The sequence below is a fragment of the Leptonychotes weddellii genome, chromosome 4 (assembly GCF_054177405.1).
Source record: "Leptonychotes weddellii isolate Sample4059 chromosome 4, ASM5417740v2, whole genome shotgun sequence".
Classification (NCBI taxonomy): domain Eukaryota; kingdom Metazoa; phylum Chordata; class Mammalia; order Carnivora; family Phocidae; genus Leptonychotes; species Leptonychotes weddellii.
The window spans coordinates 30,916,154-30,932,714 of record NC_138372.1 but is presented as its reverse complement, the minus strand read 5'-3'; the positions used below and the strand labels follow the sequence as shown (position 1 = coordinate 30,932,714).

General features: G+C 41.4%; 1 long non-coding RNA gene across 1 annotated transcript in view; it reads left to right on the top strand.

The window, feature by feature from the left end:
* Positions 1–15,758, top strand: part of LOC145721090 (uncharacterized) — a 17,104-nt gene extending 1,346 nt beyond the window's left edge. Inside the window, exons 2-3 of the long non-coding RNA XR_014144560.1 lie at positions 6,989–7,108; positions 14,774–15,758. This is a non-coding gene — a long non-coding RNA (uncharacterized LOC145721090). The remainder of the gene's footprint in view (positions 1–6,988; positions 7,109–14,773) is intronic.
* The last annotated feature ends 803 nt before the right edge of the window (positions 15,759–16,561 follow it).

The following is a 16,561-nucleotide window of genomic DNA, read 5'->3' as shown; positions in this document are numbered from 1 at the left end:
CGGTTCCCTTTTATCTGCATCCTCGCCAACATCTGTCGTTTCCTGACTTGTTAATTTTAGCCATTCTGACTGGTGTGAGGTGGTATCTCATTAAGGTTTTGATTTGGATTTCCCTGATGCAGAGGGATGTTGAGCACTTTTTTATGTGTCTGTTGGCCATTTGGAGGTCTTCTTTGGAAAAATATCTGTTCATGTCTTCTGCCCATTTCCTGATTGGATTATTTGTTCTTTGGATGTTGAGTTTGATAAGTTCTTTATACATTTTGGATACTAGCTCTTTATCTGATACGTCATTTGCAAATATCTTCTCCCATTCTGTCGGTTGTCTTTTGGTTTTGTTGACTGTTTCCTTTGCTGTGCAAAAGCTTTTTATCTTGATGAGGTCCCAAGAGTTCATTTTTGCCCTTGCTTCCCTTGCCTTTGGCGATGTTTCTAGGAAGAAGTTGCTGCGGCTGAGGTCGAAGAGGTTGCTGCCTGTGTTCTTCTCTAGGATTTTGATGAAACTCCTGTCTCACATTTAGGTCTTTCATCCATTTTGAGTCTTTTTTTGTGGGTGGTGTAAGGAAATGGTCCAGTTTCATTCTTCTGCATGTGACTGTCCAATTTTCCCAACACCGTTTGTTGAAGAGACTGTCTTTTTTCCATTGGACATTCTTTCCTGCTTTGTCGAAGATTAGTTGACCATAGAGTTGAGGGTCCATTTCTGGGCTCTCTATTCTGTTCCATTGATCTAAGTGTCTGTTTTTGTGCCAGTACCATACTGTCTTGATGATTATAGCTTTGTAATAGAACTTGAAGTCTGGAATTGTGATGCCACCAGCTTTGCTTTTCTTTTTCAACATTCCTCTGGATATTCGGGGTCTTTTCTGGTTCCATACAAATTTTAGGATGATTTGTTCTATTTCTTTGAAAAAAGTTGATGGTATTTTAATAGGGATTGCATTAAATGTGTAGATCGCTCTAGGTAGCATTGACATCTTCACAGTATTTTTTCTTCCAATCCATGAGTATGGGACGTTTTTCCATTTCTTTGTGTCTTTCTCAATTTCTTTCATGAGTATTCTATAGTTTTCTGAGTATAGATTCTTTGCCTCTTTGGTTAGATTTATTCCTAGGTATCTTATGGTTTTGGGTGCAATTGTAAATGGGATCGACTCCTTAATTTCTCTTTCTTCTGTCTCACTGTTGGTGTATAGAAATGCCACTGATTTCTGTGCATTGATTTTATATCCTGCCACTTGACTGAATTCCTGTATGAGTTCTAGCAGTTTAGGGGTGGAGTCTTTTGGGTTTTCCACATAAAGTATCATATCATCTGCAAAGAGTGAGAGTTTCACTTCTTCTTTGCCGATTTGGATGCCTTTCATTTCTTTTTGTTGTCTGATTGCTGTGGCTGGGACTTCTAGTACTATGTTGAATAGCATTGGAGATAGTGAAACCTCTCCTATTTTAAAGCAGATGACTAGAATCGAAACTCTCAATGTCCGTCTCATAAAACAGAGGAGGTTTCAAATCTGACAAGTTATTCTGGCCCTTATCATCCGTGGGATAATATAGACAGAAGAACCCCTTTCCTAATATAAGTAACTTGGGGACTTTGGTAAAATACACATAGCATAAAATTTACCATTAGAAGCATTTTTAAGGATACAATTCAGTAGTGTTCAGTATATTCACATTGTGTGAAACCAATTTCCAGAATTTTTTGATATTCATTAAACAACTTCCCATGGCCCCCCTCCCCCATAGCCTCTGGCAACTACCGGTTTACCTTCTCTATGAATTTGAGAACTCTAGATACCTCATATAATATAGTTTGGCCCCAAAGCCCATGCTCTTTTCCACTAAGTACTTCATTGATTCATCTATCTGTTCATTCATTCAGGACACAGCATAGTCGAGGATGTGGGTAGGTCTGGGACAGGCCTGAACCCAGGTAGCTACTTAATGCTTCCTTGTTTTAGCTCCTACTGCTCCTTCTCCTTGGCCTGGAAGGCTCTTTTCCCTGTGTCTGTCTGGGGAACACCCATTTATAAGGAGCTCACGTACACGTGAGCTTCTTTCAAAAAGCTGCTGGACTCTATAGCCTCTAGTCTGACTTTTCTCTGCGGCGTGCTCTACTCCAAATCTATAGTTACTGGAATACTTTACTAAAATTCTTTGTTTATATGTAAGTTACTTGAGAACAAGAAATATATCGGGTCCATCTCTGCATGACCAGTACCTGGCATAGTATGGACAGATATGGGTGTTTGGTAAATGTTTGCTGGCTGATTGGATGTCCGCTCAGTTAGTACTGTGATTTTCTCCTGCTTACATCATTACATAAACCCTTACATGACTCAGAAACGCAAACAGATTTTATCACGCCAGGACTGAGCTAGAGAAGCACCTTTGTTACTTATTGTGAGCCATACCTGGGTCCCTTTCTCTAGCAAGGCTCAAACAGCCTCTGAAGTCTTCACTATCTTCCTAAACCTAAATAGAAATGAACCATCATTCTGCCTAAGAGCCACCTTGTTAGCTCTGGGACAACTAGCAAAGGCTGTGTTGGTCCCCTAACTGACCTTTCTTCAGCCTGGGCCCAGTGGTCCAGCAACCCTCCCTCCATACAGGTCTAGGGTTAGGAGGAGGCTCAGAAGGAAGGGAGGTGGGTGTCACTGCAGCTTCATCTTCTCTCCACTCCAGCCCCACATTATTATGTTTCCCAGGTGCCCTCACATGGGTTTTGAACATCACAGCCCAGCCCAGGAGAGGCCAACCCAGTGACTCTCTGGGGCTAGCTTCTGCTTACCTGGGGGACATTCCAGGTCATCAGTATGCTTCTAAACTCTGAGACTCTGTATTGAAAAAACCGTAGAGTTGAAAAACATGATGGCCTGGTCCTCCAGCTTCTCAGCCAGTGTCTGGGGTTGCAGATTTTTCTTGAAATCTGCGTTACCTCTCAATTGGAGCAGTTGCTGAGACTCAGCTAACAGGGAAATCAACTAGAAAAATGTAATAGAAAATACCATTCACGTTAACAACAAACACCTATCTAAGAATTAACCTAACAAAGGATGCATGAAAATTTTATGGAGAAAAAAATTAAAACTATCCATATCATACAAAAGGTCTTAACTAATAAGGAGATCAGCATTGTATGCTGGTGAGCCGCTGTGCAGAACTTAGAGCCACAAACTAGATGCGCTACAGCAGTGAGGGTGGGTCTTAAAACAGTGGTGACTGAAAAAACTATAAAAGCCTAAGGTTTATAATATAATACTCTTCCCTAAAATTACAAACAGACCAACTCTATATGGTTCAAGATCGATTCTGCATGGTACAGAGTGAGTGTCTATTTGGGTAAGGAGATTGGAGAGGCAAAACACAAAGTAAAAAAATAAAACAAGATTTTTCCTTCTGGGCTTGCACTCCTGCTGCAGACATTTCATTGCAGGGCCTAGGTATCGAGCAGTGCTGGACTGTTATTCCTTGAGAGAAGGGGGACAAAGGGGATGAGCCCTACAGTTGTTCCGGATTTCTGCCTGGAGACACTTTCTGAAATATGCATGGACGGGGAACCCGAGCTAAGCAGCTGATACCTCCTGGTTGAGGCGGCTGAAAATTTGTGGAGCCCCGAGAATTGGAGGGAGGGGTGGGAGAGAGAGCGAGAGAGCACCAGAAATGTGCATGGAAACCCCTCGAGTCTTGCCTGATACTATGAAGGGAAAAACTCGGTGAAGGAATGATTTGGGAAGCTGTGAGCTGAGCAACACCCAGAATTCATACAGGGCTGAGAGAAAGGTGAGTTCTGACCAGACAAGATAGAGAGTCCTCGTTGAAGGAGTTTGGTTGAGGCCCCCAAATTTTACACCTTAGTAATAGGACTAAGCGAACCTTAGAGAAAAGGTTGCTCCAGCCTTTCCTTAATGAAGCTTCAAAACGAGGCTCGGAAAGTATCAGATGGATCCACAAGTGGCCAGTCGGCCTCCCGGAAAAATTTCCAACACCTTTTAAAGAAAGACAACAAAATCCAGCACTCAACAATGTAACATTCACAAAGGACAGCCTCAACTGAAAACTATTAGAAAAGCAGACAGTTTGAGAAGTAGGGAAATGTGACCCATTGCCAGGATAAAAAGCAATGTAGAAGTTTGAAAACTTAGGGGTGCCTGGGTGGCTCAGTCGGTTAAGCGTCTGCCTTCGGCTCACGTCATGATCCCAGGGTCCTGGGATCGAGCCCCAAGTCGGGCTCCCTGCTCGGCCAGGAGCCTGCTTCTCCCTCTCCTTCTGCCCCCCTCCCCCCCCCCACTTATGATCTCTCTCTCTGTGTCAAATAAATAAATAAAATCTTTAAAAAAAAAAAAAGAAGTTTGAAAACTTAGATGAAATGGGTAACTTCTGTGAAGGCATAGATTTCCAGAACTGACAAAAAAAGAAAAAAAAAAAGAAGAAATAGAAAATCTGCATATCTTTATATCTATTTTTTAAAATTCAATTTGTAATTGAAAAACTTCCCACAATATACCCTCCAGGCCCAGATGGCTTCTCTGGTCAATCTGTCAAACATATAATGAAGAAGATACCGCTCCTACCCAAACTCTTTCAGAAAACAGGAGTGGAAGAAACATTTCCCAACTCATTTTTTTTTTGGTTATTTTTATTTTTTAATTTAAAAAAAAAGTTTTTTAAAAGTAAGCTCTAGACCCACCAATGTGGGGGCTCGAACTCATGACCCTGAGATCAAGAGTCACATGCTCTGCTGACTGAGCCAGCCAGGTGCCCCATTTCCTAACTCATTCTGAGGTCAACATTACATCAACTCTAAAACCAGACAAATGATTACAAAAAAGAAAACTAAAGATAAATAACCCTCATGAACATATATGTAAAAATCCTTAACTAAGTATTAGAAAATTATATCCGGCAATATATAAAAAGATTAGTATACCATAGCCAAATGGGGTTTGTCCAAGAGATGTAAGGTTGGGTTGGTATTTGGAAATATCAATTCACCATATTAACAAATAAAGAGAAAGACCATATGATCGTCTCCACGTTTGGTAGATGGGGAGGGAAGGTAAAAGGGGAGAGCTGCTGGGTCCTTTGTGGGAGCCCCCTGCACCCTCTGCCTGACACTACAACCAGTGAGAACTCACAGTTACAAGTTAGGGATTCTTGATAAGCACTCATGTTTAAAAATCGTCACAGAAACTTTTTATCGCAAAACATCACACATACACAAAAAAGGGCTTTCCTGCAGAATGGGTAGCTCATACTGATTTACCACAAGAACATACGTGTAACCATCACAGAGGCAGACACTAGAACACTAACAGCACCCCAAGAGGTCTCTCTCATACCCCCACCCAAACCCTGTCTTTCCCTTTCTCCTCAAAGGTAACCCCTATCCTGACTCTTAACACCATAGATCACTTTGCCCGTTTTTTTCACTTTATGTAAATGGAATCAGACAGTATGCATGCTTTTGTGTTTGACTTCTTTTGCTCAACATTATGTTTGTGAAATTCATCTATGCTGTTGTGGGTGGTTGTAGTTTCATTCCTGTGTACTGTTCACTTTTGTGACTATAACACTTTGTTTATTCATTTTACTACTAATGGACACTGGTCTGTTTCAATATGGACTATTACAAATCATGCTGTATGCACATTTTTTGTAGATGTCTCTTGGTGCCCATGCACAAACATTTTGTTGGCTATATGCTTGAGAGTGCATCTCATTATGGTTTTGATCTGTATTTTTCTATTGACTAATGAAGTTGGCCAACTTTTTTTGTATGCTTATTGGTCATTTGGATATCCTCTTTTGTGAAGTTCCTGTTACAAATCTTTTTCTATTTTTCTTTTGTATTGTTTGTCTTCTCTTTATCAATTTGTTGGAGCTCTTTATATATTATTGATATAATAAGCCCTTTGGGAGCTGTATGTCCTGCAAATTTATTTTCCCACTGTATGGTTTGCCCATTAATGGTATTGTTTTGATAACTTAAAAGAGACTTTATAGTATCTTCTTCAAATTTAAATGTGGTCAAATATATCAGTTTTTCCCTTTATGATTAGTGCTTTCTAAATGACACTGAAGACATTTTTTCTAATTGATGTCATGATCATATTTTCCTATATTACCTTCAAATCAGTACTGCCCAATAAAAATATGAAGCAAGCCACACAAACAATTTAAAATTTTCTAGTATCTAATCAAAAGAGCAAAAAGAAACAGATTCAGTTAATTTAAAAGATGTTTTATTTAATCCAATATGTCTAAATTATCATTTCAACATTTCAATAGAAATGCTGTTGAGATATTTCATTGTTTTTTCATACTGTGTTTAAAATCCAGTGCAAATTTTATACTGAAGAGCACATCTCAAGTGCTCAGTAGCCATGCATGACCAGAGCAATTCTACACGATTTGTTTTTACTCTTTACAGTTAGATGTATGTTTTACTTGAAGCTGAGTGTAGTTATGAGTTTTGAATTGTTATGTAGTTTTGAGTGTAGTTATGTGCTAGGAATCTAGCTTAATTTTTTTCCATCAGAGTATCCAATGGACCAAGAACCAATTTATTGAAAAGACAGCCCATCCCCATGGTTCTGCTATGATACTTTTGTCTTAAGTCAAGTATCCACCTATGTGGGGACCTGTGTCTGGACCCTTCTATGCCACTTGTCTATTTGTCTATGCTGGCACTACTGCTATACTATCTTAATTACTATAATTTTTGTGACAAGTCCTGCTATCTGGTAGGAAAATTGTTCCCACCAGTTCTTAAGAGAGTCTTGGCTATTCTTGGCCCTTTTGCCTGTCCACCCAAATTATAATGAGCTTGTCAAGTTTCCTAAAAATTTCTGTCAGGATTTTGATTGCGATTCCACTGAATCTATGTATCGGTTTGAGGAGAGCAGTTTTTTAAAAAAAGTATATCATCTGTTCATCTGATGCTATCATCTGAGTAGGACCTGGATGTGTCCTTGCCTCCTAGGCTCAGCTACCTGCCATTTTCTGGGGTACAGAAGTTCAACCTTCAGAGCTTTGATGAGAACATAATGGAAAGCCCCCTATCTTCTTGCAAGAGGCATTTCTCAAAGGCAGAAAGTCCCTGGTAAGTTTCTACAATTCTAGGATGCAGAAAAATAGAGTCTTGGAGGAACCAGACCAAAAACCTTGAATCCCCATATGTCTATAATAGGGGCCTTCTGCTCTGTGTGTGAGCTCTTAGGGGTCACCCATTCTTGCACTCACTTTAATCCAGGGAAGATCAATAGGACTTACTTGCCTAGAGATCAGATTAGATGTTTTCCATTCACTCTTCTCTACTTTGTGTCACTGGTCTTGCTGTTTGCTCTGTGGTCACAGACCAAGTTCCATGGAGAAGCCAGTTATAAATGTAGAAGCTCATTCAGGCTGGCTAATTGGGAAAGAGAGGAAAGAAACATATTCTCTAGAAAAAGGATCTTGTTAAAGGTGTCTCTGGCATCTGAAGTGGATTTACAAGGATGAAGACAAAATATAGATAATAGATAACCAGGTTACGGCTGAAAACACCATCATGGTTAAGGGGTCCTGTAAGTAACAGAGCTTACCTTCCAACCTGAATGTTGGTTGGCATTCTCTTGAATTCCCAATGCTCACCAGGTCAGGCTCCTGGAGATCCACAGTTCTGGCAATTCTGGATGGCATCAGAACTGTCCCACTCACAGGGAAATAATCTCTCCAGGATAAGATTTGTGAATCACAGAGGTCTGGTTGGGGTTGGCTGGAATGTTGGTGAGGACCAGACTCCAAAGATCTAGAAAGAAGGGCTGGAAAGGGGCGCCTGGGTGGCTCAGTTGGTTAAGCGACTGCCTTCGGCTCAGGTCATGATCCTGGAGTCCCTGGATCGAGTCCCGCATCAGGCTCCCTGCTCAGCAGGGAGCCTGCTTCTCCCTCTGACCCTCCCCCCTCTCATGTGCTCTCTCTCTCTCTCATTCTGTCTCAAATAAATAAATGAAATCTTTAAAAAAAAAAAAAAAGAAGGGCTGGAAGGGGGAGTAGGAGCAAAGACAAAGGAGCAATAGGAAAGAGAAGCGAGATGAACAGAGTGGCAAATGGATGGTCTGGAAAGAACAGAGGAAGATTTAGACAGGGAAACCCGTGAGGTAGGGTGGCAAGAAGGGATAGCTCTAGTCAGAGGAGGGAAAGAGGTAGGGCAGTAAGCTGAGAGAGGTAGACGGCGCTGGGGAGCAGTCTGAGAGCCACAAGTGTTAGGAGAGGAAGTTGGGTTGGAAAATGAGAGCATGAGGGGACAGAGTGGGCAGGTGGAGTCTGGGGCTGAGATGAGGAAGTCTGGGGCAGCTTTCTTATCATTTTTCCAAATGGCATTTCTCTAGTTACTCATCTTGGCAAAAAGGAGTAACTGGACATAAGCTCAGACCTACCCCAGCATTTATCTCCCACACCAGCCCTCGCATCATCCCATGGCTGAATGCCCATTATGAAATATGTGTGCCCTTCCATTCTGGGCAGTCAGCCAGCCTGCCAGCCAGGGAAATGGCGCCAGGTGCTAGGTTGGAGAGTGATCACAGGAAATAGCAAAGAGAAGAAATGGGGCTGTAATATTAATCCTTATTCCTTGGGATAACATGTAGTTTTGCCCCTCACTAGGCAAAGATTGATCAAAGGGCTGTGATACAGTTAGAGGCTTTGGACCAAGAGAATGGATCTGAAGCAGGTGTGGGCAAAGTGGGGAGAAGTCCGTGCCTCCAGCTATTTAACTTACTACATTTTCCAAAGCCTTTTACATCATTTATGTAACCCCATGAATATAAGGTGATCAGAGATATTACGTCCATTTTACCAATAAGGATACTGTAGGCCAGACAGGGAACTAGATAGGCAGGCAGTGGGTGACATAAGGGCTTAGGGGGCATGCAGGAGGGTGCACAAGATGGCACAGAGCACTGTCAGCATGACCCTCTCCCATGTTTCTGGACAGGATCTGGTAGGAACAGGACTTTACAGTGTAGCTTTCTTCTTTGGTCCCTGGGGTCCCTTGGTTTGTTGCCTGACCCTTACCTGGAGGCAGAAATAGGACCAAAGCCAGTAAGTCCTGAGTACCAAGTAACTAGATTTGGACTTCCTTGCTCACTATCTGAGATGCCCATCTGCATGTCAGGTGATACAGGAGACTACTGTACCCTTCCCCTTGTCTGATGTAGCAGTTATCTCTGCTTATCATTCTTGGTTTCTTTGACCATCACCCAAATCTCTCCTGTGCTCTTAACACCATAATATTCTGACTTTTCTTCCTTAGCCCAACACCCATATCCTTGTGTACTTCACAAAACCGTTGTATTCTTTGGAAGTCCAGCTACATGACCGGAAAACTTCCTGTTTCCTTAGACTGTTCCTCTATTTCCTGTCCCTTTTATCTCCTGGCTTTAACTGTAACCTGGATTCTCCTTGAAGACATTGCTCCTCTTGCATATGTCTCAGATAGGGTCTGTTCCTCCCAAACTCTACAGTTCTTCAGGGTGTGGATGTGCCATTAGCATCACCTCAAGTACTTACCTCTCCTTATTTTTTACATCTGGACATTACATTTTTTACAACTGACTCCTCCAAACCATTATTTCTCTCTTCTAATTAGAAAATCTCAATAAATAAATAAATAAGAAAATCTCTTGCTCCTTAGAAGTTTTGCTACTCATCATTTCCCTGGCACTGTCAACTTCAGGGCACTGTCACCTTCAGATCTCCTGGATACTCTTTTTTTTTCTATGAAAACTTTGCACTTGTCTCAAAGTCTTAGTCTTGAGTCCATCGTCTATTCTTTTTTTTTAAGATTTTACTTATTTGAGCGAGAGAGTGAGCAAGAGAGAACACAAGCGGGGGGAGGGGCAGAGGGAGAGGGAAAAGCAGACTCCCTGCTCAGCGTGGAGTCTGACGTGGTGCTCAATTCCAGAACCCTGGGATCATGACCTGAGCAGAAGGCAGATGTTCAACCAACTGAGCCACCCAGGTGCCCCTTGAGTCCATCATCTTGAGTGACTTCAGTGTCCAACTAGATGATCCCATTCAATGTTCTGGCTTCTCCTTTCTTTGATTTCTTTACCAATAATGTCCACCACCTACATTCTACTTCAGTTGCTTATGGCCTTACCTTGTCTTTTCCATTACCCAAGAATTATCCTACTTCTGAAATCATGTATTCAGACATTCCATTTTCTGACCACTACTTCCTGAACTTACAGTGTAATCATTCATTTGTTTCCACTTCACTGGGGCCTATAACCACTGACTCTTACTTGCTTCTTATTAATTCTGATTCCCCTGTTATCTTTATTTCTCTCCTTACACACTTCAGAATCTATGATTCATAATTTCAATGATTTTCTTACCATAGTTCTAAACTCTCTTGCCATATCTTTTTATTGTGCTTTCCTGGGGGGAAAAAGCCCAATCTGGGTAATTCCAACAGTTTGGCTTCCTTGTGTTGTTGAATGCTGCTGGAAAAAAATTTTCATACAACCTGGAAGATTGATACTAAATAATACCCATAATATTCAATACCTATGAGAATGTTCATGGTGATATTGTTTATTAGAGTAAAAGAAAAATGGAAACAACTTCAATGCTTATAAATAAGGACTTAGGTAAATTATGGTGCAGCCACACCATAGAATATGAAAAGGAAATGTCCAGATGTAAAAAATAAAGAGAGGTAAGTACTTGAGGTGATGCTAATGGCAGTCCAGGATGGTGTGGGGTGTGGATTATTGAATTTGTTAACTGCAAGGGGCTTGGGTTTTGCTGCTTATCTAGATGGAACTAAAACAACTATCTATCATCACAAAGAAATGGCAAGGTCTTTGAGTGGGATCCGAATTAAAAAAAAAAAAGTTTCTCTTGAGATATTGAAATCCGGTTCCTACCTCTTGCCCTGGTTTTGAGTCCAAAATGTGAACTATGTAGAAACCCAAAGCCACAAATTAAACTGGTTTCAGGTCAATCTTACCTCTGTGTTAGATACAAAATTTATCACTTTGTAGGAACACTGCCATAGCCCAAGCCACAAGGAAAGCCCCACTGAAGATGAGTTCACAATCCAAAATTACAAAACACATGAGCAAACAGTTCACATGAGGAATGGTCAGCAGAAATAACAAAGGGCAGAGTTACACAAACACTTCACCAATAATTTCATGTAATTAAAGGCATAAAATAAGGACTTGATCTTCTAAAATAAAATGCAAGATAGTAAAGAACAGATGGCAAAACAAACAAACAAATAATAGAACCAACCCCAGAATGAAAAAATATAGTCATTGAGTGAAACTGTGAACATTAAAGATAAAGAGATCTTAAAAGCAGTAAGAGAGAATAGACAGGTTATCCATAAAGGAATTAAACTCAAAGCAGAAATCTTAAACGATGAAAAACAGAAGACAGTGCAATGTTATTTTCTAAGTGCCAAGAGAAAATAACTATTAATCTAGACTTTTATACCCAGCCAAATTATCATTCAAGACTGAGTGCTAAATAAAGACAGGTCCATCATTTAACACCAAGTGCTGAATAAAGAGAATTTACCACAAATAAACTCTTATTTAAGAAAAAAAAAAACCAAAGGATAAGAAATTTTGATCCCAGGAAGTAGGAAATGCAAGAAGTAAGGCCAGCGCAGGGGACCATGAACTAGGATTGGTAAGTAGGAAGCCTTCCACTAGTGACTACAAAACTTGTTGCAGCGTGCTTGCAGATTGCTGGCAGTCCCCCTGGATGTAGGAGTTAGAAGAACAGAAGCACACTAGAAACAGAAAGGAAAGCCCCTTCCTCCTGGGTGAACCTCTTGGTGTCATCTACTGACACTGTTTAACATTACAACCTGTCAGCCGGTAAAGGAGAAATGTCTCAGGGTCCAGGTCCAGGAGCACACAATGCGGAGTGAGTTTGAGCCAACAGCCAATACACTGGTAACTGGCATGGCAATGAAGGAACAAAGAAACTGGTAAACATAGGCAAATCTAAACAAGCACCATGTGACTAAAATAAGAATAGCAGAAACAAATTTGGGAGATGCAGAGGAATTGTGGCAGGCTGGTCTAGGGGTGCTCCTAACTGTACACGCTGAGGGTCTGCTGCACCCTGGCTCTCCCTCAAAGCTGTTGATTTTGGTGGTGAGGATGTTCTGGGAGGGGCCCAAGAAAGCCATCCTGGTAACAGGACCTTCACCACAAGTGAAGCAAAACCAGAGAGATCTCCAAGGAGAAATGGACAAATCCACAATCATTTTTTGAAATCTCAATATTCTTTTCTCAATCATCAGAAAGACAAATAGATGCAAAATCCAGATATATAGCAGACTTCAACAACATTAGCAAACAACTTGAGCTAATTGACATTTATAAAACACTCCATCCAACAACAGCAGAATAAATATTTCTTTCAAGCACATAGGGGATATTTGACCAATACAGTGTATATTCTGGGCTAGTAAACAAGTCTCAGTAAACTGAAAAGTATTCAAGTCATAGAGAGTGTGTCCTCTGGCCACAGTGAAATTAAATTAGGAATCAGTAACAAAGATTTCTAGAGAATCTACAAATATCTGGAAACTAAATAACAGACTTCTAAATAACCCATGGACCAGAGAAGAAATAAACAAGGAAAATTAAAAGTATTTTGAACTGGATGAAAATGAAAACACAACATACCAACATTTTCTCTTTTATGGAGAAAATTTTCAGGGCACTATCAGTAGAAGCAACGAGAACGGATACTGGCCAGAAAAATCAGATGACCAGCATACTCAGTGACACCAATTTTAGCAATCACTCCTAAGGAATCAGTCCAAGAATGAAGAATTCTGCATGTGTAAAGATGTTCATTTCAGTATTGTTTATAAAAGAAAGTTTTGTCAAACTGTGTATGTTATCATGCATTCACCTGAGATATGTTGGATGTGGCACAACTCAGAGCAATGCATGGGATATAACATGAAGTGGGAAAAGAAGCAATTTACAAAAGGACCAGCATACAATGAATACAGATTTATTAAAAAAAAAACCTGTACTTGGTAAGATAATGGAAAAAAGAAAACCATGAAAAAGAAGGTGCCATTGATTTTAGAGAAGTGGGATTATGGCTGATTCCTATTCTTTATCTTCCCAACTTTCAGCAATGCAGTCATAACATGATGTTGACTGGGGCTTTTCCTGTTACATCAAAAGTTTGGCTAAAGTTCCACTTTCTCAAAGAGCCTCAGTGAGTTGCTAGACATAAAGCAGTCCTGTGACCATCACCCATCATCATACACCGGTAGACTATATGGAAAGACTTGAAACATGAAAGGGAGATTCATTACATAGGAGAGTACATGTAGGCTTTGTGCTAGGGGAGAGTAATGTACGAGGAGAGTGGGTACTCCCTGACCCCTCACGGATCATGTGGGGAAAGCTCTAAGAGAATGGTCAGAGGGGCCACAGAGAGAGATCTATGCTGAGCTGTAGCAACTCTAGGCCTCCTCCCTACCCTGGCCCCAGACTGCAGTCCGACAGGTGCACCATGAACGACTGGGAGATTGACATGGGTCCCTGGAGTTTGGAGGATGAGTGAGACTGGTGCCAACTTCCCACCTGGGGAGTACTTAAGGCAAGAGGCAGACCAGAGAGGCCCCTAAAGGCAGGAAGAGGAGTTGGCAGCAGTAATGCCTGCACTGCCATTTGGGGTTGCAAGGATGTGTGTGTTTACCACGGGCCAGTTGGATGCTGCATGTACATCCCGCCAGTTGAGGTAATGCTATAAAACTTGACCTTGCTCCTTGGTCTCTGCCTTTGTGGATGTTATACTCTGAGGGACAAGCAGATAGTAATCAAAGAATCATACACATAAATATAAATCTAGTTGTTAGAAGTCCTAACGTGGAAGGTACATTGTGTTACAAGAACACTTAACAGGGACATTAGTCTAGTTAGAGAGGTCTGGGAAAGTTTCCTCAAGGAATTGATGTATGAGATCCCAAAGTAGGAGTTAACTAGAGGAACTTTAGGGGGAGGGTTGAGGGCATTTCCAGGGGGAGAGAACAACATACACCAACTTCCTAACAGCAGCAGGAGCATGGTGCGTGCAAGCAACAGAAGGAAGGCCAGTTGGGCAGAAAGTGAGGGGGAGCATGTGGAGAGGTGCAGAACCAAACCGTGGGCCTTGGAATTAGTTCTTTATCTTAAGAGCCCTGGAAAGTTATTAAACTATTTACAGCTGGCGACGATCTTCCAAGACTCATATTTTGAATGGATCGTTCTGGCTACAGTGTGGAGAACAAAACATCAGGTGAATATGTGCAGGTGTAGACCTCTTTCATTAATTTTCCCTGGAATATAGTGGGACATTTTGATCTTCAGAGTATTTCTTTTGAGATTCAGAAAGGTTTCTGATATTATACTTTCGGATATTGCCTCTGATCCATTTAGTGTTTTCTTCTTTAGAAATTCTTTAATACTTGCAGTGGATCTTTGCAACTCACCTTCATTCGGTAATCATCGTAATTTTGTTTCTTTCCCCCTGTATTCTGTGAATATTTACATTTTTGTGCAAGGTCCATCATTCCATTTACTGTTTCCAGTTCAGGCTATATTTGACTACTGTGTTCAATTCATTTTATTGGACTTAATGCCTTCTTATCTTAGTCTGTTATCTTCACGTGGCCTGCTTCGTCCTCTTGTACTTGACTGAAATCACAGAACAGCTATTTTAAAATATTTCTCTTTTCTTCTTTTTTCAAATAAAGGCATATTCTCCGAAGTTCCAGGATGCTGCTCTCTTCTCAAGAGCTGCAGATACCCTATCACAGCGCTGGCCTCCTGGGAAGCATAAAGCGTCAAGAACTCATGGAACTCATGGAACTCATGGCGTTGACGGACTGACGGACTGGTGGAGCTAGTGAGGGTGGAGCGTGATCACGGGATGATGATGATACCGATGTTGGTGGTGGAGAGATGCTGAGTTGGGTGATAATACTGAGGGCAGTAATGCACTAGGGAAAGGGTGATAATTTGGGAGCGATGGCAAATAAATGCAAGGTGAACACCAGCAGGGTGATGTGGCTGTAGTGATGTAAAGTCTGATGGACGTGACAGGTGATGGTGGTGGTGAAGGTGAAGGTGCAAGCACATGCTGGTGTACACACTTGGGGTAAAGTCGGGTAAAAGAAAGCAAGTGTCTTCTGAGGCCCCTGAGGGACACTGGGTCACTTGTGATCTTCCTGAGTAGCTGCTGCCGTTCGCCCAGCTGTCTAACAAGCTGAAGTTCTTAATGATGCTCCTTCCATATTCTTAGACACGGAATTTAACAAGCCCCCCCAGGACTTCTCACTTCAGAGCAACTCCGCTGTGGCTTAGTTGGGCCATAGCCAGCCAGGACCTCTTGGGGTAAAGGGACCCAGGAGTGGCTCCCAGTAACTGGGGAACAAACTTGGAGACTCACAGCAGGGGTGGGGGGAGGAAGAAGAGTGATCAAGATGTTTACTTCTGGCTTAATTGAGCTGAGAAAAGTGTAGCTCTGTATAACTGACAGTTCTTGTATCCTCCTGGGAAGCGTCAAGCTAATGCAGAGCTGGCGGGGAATTCTCAGTAGCTCAAAGCCTGGGGCCGGGGATGACGCTTGGGAAGCCACATGCGCAGTCCCAAGGCGGGATCCAGATTCAGCTGGTGGATGCTGCCTGAGAAGTTTTTCTCCGCCTTGAGCTAGCCTTGACGCATAAGTCAGTGACCGAGTATCAGCGCTATTAGGAGCCTGGAAGCTGACAGTGATGGCCCAATTACACCAGAAACCCCGAAGGTGCTTTTACTGCCATTCGTAACTTCCCTTTATTTTTCTCTAGTTATACAAATGACCATTAATACAGTTATTATAAACATTGAACCAATACAGATAAGAAAAAGTCCCCTTTGATTCTCTCTTCAAGGCTAGTCCCCTTAAATCTGCAAAAATCAAAACACACAGTAAAGATATAGTCTTAATAATTTTATTATAATAATTTTGACAATTTTGGTGAACTGGATAAGTGAACTAAAAGATGCATTAAAGGAATAAAGAATATATGACCACATGCATAGTTGCAGAAAAAAAAACATTTACTAAAAACTCTAATACTTCTTTTCTCTCAGCTTTATGGAAGTGTGACTGACAAACATTGTATAGGTTTAAAGGGTACCATGCGATGTTCTGATAATATGCATACATTGTAAAATGATTACCACAGTCGAGCTGGTTCAATCAAGTGCTTCTAGTTTCTTAAGGTGAATGAGATGATTTGAGATCTTTCTTATTTTTATTTTATTTTTATTTATTTATTTTAAAGATTTTATTTATTTATTTGACAGAGAGAGACATGAGAGAGGGAACACAAGCAGGGGGAGTGGGAGAGGGAGAAGCAGGCTTCCTGCTGAACAGGGAGCCCTATGCGGGGCTCGATCCCAGAACCCTGGGATCATGACCTGAACCGAAGGCAGCCGCCTAACAACTGAGCCACCCAGGGCCCCAGATCTTTCTTATTTTTAAATAAGCACTGGTTTTT